The sequence below is a fragment of the Stegostoma tigrinum genome, chromosome 6 (genome assembly GCF_030684315.1).
Source record: "Stegostoma tigrinum isolate sSteTig4 chromosome 6, sSteTig4.hap1, whole genome shotgun sequence".
NCBI lineage: Eukaryota > Metazoa > Chordata > Chondrichthyes > Orectolobiformes > Stegostomatidae > Stegostoma > Stegostoma tigrinum.
In genome coordinates, this window is record NC_081359.1 from 50,351,679 (window position 1) to 50,357,678 (window position 6,000).

The window sequence follows — 6,000 nt, forward strand, 5'->3', positions numbered from 1 at the left end:
GCTCCTGCCACCTTAAAGGATTTCTACACCTCCCAAATCCCGAGCCTGTCCCTGACCCTCCCCCACCATGCACCCACCGCCATTAACCATGAGGACACGGCCGGTGACCCTACCAATTACGTCACATCCGCCACCGCCGGGCACACCACTTCCGGGACCGCGAACGCGACCGCTGCTGCAGTCACGCCTCCACTTCCACAACTAACACCACAAACATCACCCTCACCACTGCTGCTGCCGCCCACTCCGCTCCTCCCACAGCCGACAGAACCCCACCCACGGCCGACGGCAACGGAACCCCGCCCACAACCTCCACAGCCAGCAACTCCAGAGAAGACAGCCACACTGAGCCCTGCCAAATCTTCACCATCCCCTCAGACCTCCCACTGACTGAGGATGAACGGTCAGTCCTAAGTAAGGGGCTCACCTTTGCCCCCCTCCATCCACACATCAACGAATACCAGTCACGTTTGGACATAGAGTAGTTTTTCCACAGCCTTCGCCTCCACGCTTACTTCTTTAACCGGGAGCCTAACCCTCCCTCCACTGACCCCTTCACCTGCTTCCAACACAAGTCCTCTTCCTGGACACCACCCCCAGACCTCCTGCCCTCCCTCAACCTCTTCATCTCCAACTGCCGTCGAGACATCAACCACCTCAACCTCTCCACCCCTTTCACCCACTTGAAACTCACCCTGCAGAACAGGCAGCCCTCCGCTCCAACCCCAACCTCACCATCAAACTCGCAGACAAGGGAGGCGCAGTGGGCGTATGGCGCACTGACCTCAACAGCGCCGAGGCCAAATGCCAACTCTCTGACACCTCCTCCTACCGCCCCCTTGATCATGATGCCACCCCCGAGCACCAAACCATCATCTCCCACTCCATCCGTGACCTCATCACCGCTGAGGACCTCCCACCCACTGCCTCCAACCTCATTGTTCGCCACCCCCACACGGCCCATTTTTATCTCCTTCGCAAAATCCACAAACCCGCCTGCCCTGGCCGACACATTGTCTCAGCCTGTTCCTGGCCCACCGAACTCATCTCCACCTATCTGGACTCCATTTTCACCCCTTTGGTCCAGGAACTCCCTACCTACGACTGTGACACCACCCACACCCTCCACCTCCTCCAGAACTTCCAATTCCCTGGCCCCCAACACCTCATTTTCACCATGGACATCAATTCCCTACACACCTGTATTCCTCATGCAGATTGCCTCAAGGCCGTCTGCTTCTTCCTGTCCCACAGGCCACACAAATCCCCTCCACCAACACCCTCATCCGCCTGTCCGAACTCGTCCTCACCCTCAACAACTTCTCTTTCGATTCCTCCCACTTCCTACAGACAAAGTGGGTGGCCGTGGGTACCCGCATGGGCCCAAGCTATGCCTGCCTCTTTGTAGGTTACATGGAATAGTCCCTCTTCCGCGCCTACACTGGCCCCAAACCTCACCTCTTCCTCCGTTACATTGATGACTGCATCAGCGCCGCCTCTTGCTCCCCAGAGGAGCTCGAACAGTTCATCCACTTCACCAACACCTTCCACCCCAACCTCAAGTTCACCTGGGCCATCTCCAACACATCCCTCACCTTCCTGGACCTCTCAGTCTCCATCTCAGGTAACCAGCTAGAAACTGATGTCCATTTCAAGCCCACCGACTCCCACAGCTACCTAGAATATACCTCCTCCCACCCACCCTCCTGCAAAAATTCCATCCACATTCCCAATTCCTCCACATCTGCTCCCAGGATGAGGCATTCCACTCCCGCACATTCCAGATGTCCAAGTTCTTCAAGGACCACAACTTTCCCCCCCACAGTGGTCGATAATGCCCTTGACCGCGTCTCCCACATTTCCTGCAACACATCCCTCACACCCTGCCCCCACCACAACTGCCCCAAGAGGATCCCCCTCATTCTCACATACCACCCCACCAACCTCCGGATACAACGCATCATCCTCCAACACATCTGCCATCTACACTCCGACCCCACCACCCAAGACATTTTTCCATCCCCACCCTTGTCTGCCTTCCGGAGAGACCACTCTCTCAGTGACTCCCTTGTCCGCTCCACACTGCCCTCCAACCCCACCACACCTGGCACCTTCCCCTGCAACCGCAGGAAGTGCTACGCTTGCCCCCACACCTCCTCCCTCACCCCCCATCCCAGGCCCCAAGATGACTTACCATATTAAGCAGATGTTCACCTGCACAACTGCCAACGTGGTATACTGTATCCATTGTAGCCGGTGTGGCTTCCTCTACATTGGGGAAGCCAAGCGGAGGCTTGGGGACTGCTTTGCAGAACACCTCCGCTCGGTTCACAATAAACAACTGCACCACCCAGTTGCAAACCATTTTAACTCCCCCTCCCATTCCTCAGATGACATGTCCATCATGGGCCTCCTGCAGTGCCACAATGATGCCACCCGAAGGTTGCAAGAACAGCAACTCATATTCCGCTTGGGAACCCTGCAGCCCAATGGTATCAATGTGGACTTCACCAGCTTCAAAATTTCCCCTTCCCCCACTGCATCCCGAAACCAGCCCAGCTCGTCCCCTCCCCCCACTGCATCCCAAAACCAGCCCAGCCTGTCTCCGCTTCCCTAACCTGTTCTTCCGCTCACTCATTCCTTCCTCCTACCTCAAGCCGCACCTCCATTTCCTACCTACTACTTCATCCTGCCTCCATGACCTGTCCGTCTTCCCTGGACTGACCTATCGCCTCCCTACCTCCCCACCTATACTCTCCTCTACACCTAACTTCTTTTCTCTCCATCGTCGGTCCGCCTCCCCCTCTCTCCCTATTTATTCCAGAACCCTCTCCCCATCCCCCTCTCTGATGAAGGGTCTAGGCCCAAAGCGTCAGCTTTTGTGCTCTTGAGATGCTGATTGGCCTGCTGTGTTCATCCAGCTTCACATTTTGTTATCTTGGATTCTCCAGCATCTGCAGTTCCCATTATCACAAACACTCTCTACGTTTCTTTTGACCTTACCTGACATTTTCTTATTTTTTTTGAACTGAGCCCTCTATGTTAAGTCTATTTTTCAGTTTAAAAAAGTGAAGAAAGGTGGGGAAGTTATCCTTGGTTCTGGCATTATATTTTCCCTCAATCAACATCAGAAAAACATTATCTTATAAAACAATTTTTTGTACCAACTTGCTGTGCACAAAGTTACTGCTGTATTTCCTGCATTACAATAAGACTACTAATGCTCCCTGTAGCTATGTTGCTATGTACAAGAACGTCAACATTTACGTTTCCATGTTGCTTTCAATTAAATAGATTGCCCAAATATTCCAACAAAAATTACAAGGCATATTGGTGACCACACTTCATTGGTTGCAAAGTATTTTGTAAAATCCAGTGACCGTGTAAATGCATTGTTTTGTGTAAATGCATTGTTCCCTTTAATCCTATGTTAATGATTGAGGGGCCTTGTTCAATATACATTATTCATGACCAGAGTAACATATCAAGGGATATTACATTTACTAATCAAAATCACTATGTAGTTATACTCTAAATTTAAATATATTTAATATTAATGTTCTATCACTGACACCAAAAATATTGACAGGTCTAGACTAAGTACTAAGCCTATCAGACTGCAGTTTATAACTGTTAAAGATATCATGCTAAGAGAATTCTCTTGAAATGAGAATAGATTCAGCTTTATCTGAAAAATATTCAGGGACACATGTCTCCAATCACCAAATAAAACAGATCCTAAGATAAAAGAATTAAAATAATTCACTAAACTTTCCCAGTGCTGAACAAAGTAAAGGTATGGTTAGAATATCCACCATACTTTTCATTGATTTAAAAAATATATAGACTTAAATAATATTTACTGTTCCCATCAGAATCAAATAAAATTAATAAATTTGTGCTGCTTCTTCTGGATTGATTCAAAAGCTATAAAAAAATTATTAATTTAGTATTTTCTCATTCACTCATAGGCTTCCCTGGCTGGGGATCTCTAGATGCCCTTAAGGTGATCGTAAGTTGCCTTCTTGGACTACTGCAGTCCACGTGTTGTAGGGATTCCCACAATGGGAACAAATTCCAGGATTTTGACCCAGCGACAGTGAAGGAACAGTGATAAATTTCCAAGTCAGGATAGTGACCAGCTTGGAGGGGAATTTGCAGGTGGTGGTATTCCCAAGTTTCTGCCACCTTTGTAAAGCACCACTTGTTGTTTGAATAAGGAATGTTGTTACTGGACTAATATTGAATTTAGACACATTATTGGAAGATTGTAAATTTGATCTGGTGACATCACAGCTATGTTGGATAAGAAAATGTATTCATCCAAATGTTGTTGTTGATATCGTAAATATCCAGAACGGATACATTAGTGTTCTACTAGAAATTCAGGAATCTGATCAAACAGCAATAATATCTTATACAATATCCCATCTTTCAATTCCGACAATCAATTCTTTCACTTATTACAGTTATTCCATCACATAATGGTCAGAGCAGGCTGCCTAAAACATTAAGACCTACCAATTTTTATACTTAACTCCTACTTTTCTCAGAGCAAATCTTATATAGTGCGACTGTAAAAATTGCCTGCTCAATGTCACTGCTCTCACCATGAAAACCATTAAAGAACCTTTTCAAATCTCGTCCTAGCTGTCTTGTAACATAAGTGGAGACTTGTATGGCTTTGCAGCACTATGGCAACGTCCCAAGTGCTGGCTAGAACCTCCAGGTTAGAGTTCCATGCCAGGAACTCTATTCCATTCCAACACACTTGAAATGTGTGTTTGTAACATGAAGAAACAGGCTAATTATGGCCTGTTATTTCTTCCAATATGTTATATATGGGTCTGAAAGTGTCAATGCTGAAGAGTGCCATAAGTATCACCCACTATAGTGATGCCAATTAGATTGGTGGACAGACCACAAAGCTTAGGGTCACAAAGGAGTGAGACATAACATCCAGCCCTCCTTAAAGCCTCTGTAAGACTGCCTATCATTTTAGTATAACCTGCAGCCAGTTGCTAACATGCAATAAAACATATCTCCTTATTAGTGTCTCTTCTATTTAGACCAGGAAGTAGTTTTACCTCCAATGCACTAGGCCAATTAGGCTCAGTAGTTTCCTATACTTAAAAAGAATGGTGGCAGCAACTTACATCATGTATGGAAGCTGTAAGATATTATTGTCATGGTTATAGTTGAACTAAATTGAGAGGTGAGACAATGTGGCATGAGTTATGCTTGATAGGGATTATTTGTAGGAGAGTGCTAGGTTTGTGGTGCATCCACATACAAGCGCATCATCTTCCACTACTTCTGCCATCTGCAAATTGACACCACCAAAGAGATATTTCCCTCCCCACCCCTACTTGCCATTAATCGGGATCATTCACTCCCCGACTCCCTTGTCTGTTCCACACTCCCCACTAACCCCACCACACCTGGCACCTTTCCCTACAACCGCAGGAGATGCTACACCTGCCCCCACACCACCCCTCTCACCTCCATCCAAGGCCTGAGACAAGCTTTCCTAACCCAACAGAGGTTCACCTGTACATTCTCCAATCTGACCGACTGTATCCATTGCTCTCGATGTGGCCTCCTCTACATCGGTTAGACCAACTACACTCTCAGTGACCGATTCACGGAGCATCTGCGCTCTGTACTCTATAATCAACAACACCTTCCAGTTGCTAACCGTTTTAATTATTCCTCCCACTCTCTTGGTGACATATCCATCGTGGGCCTCCTCCAGTGCTACAATGAAACCACTAATAAATTGGAGGAACAACACCTCATATTCTGCCTCGGGAGTCTACAGCCTCATGGCCTGACCATAAAATTCACCAGTTTCAAAATCTCCCCACTCCTGGCCTCATCCCATATTCAACCCTGTTCTCATCCCTGCCTCCTTGATCTGGCATATCCTATTCTTCTTCCCCACCTATGTGCCCCACCCTTCCCACTGACCAAACCCCACCACCTGCATCCCACCTACTT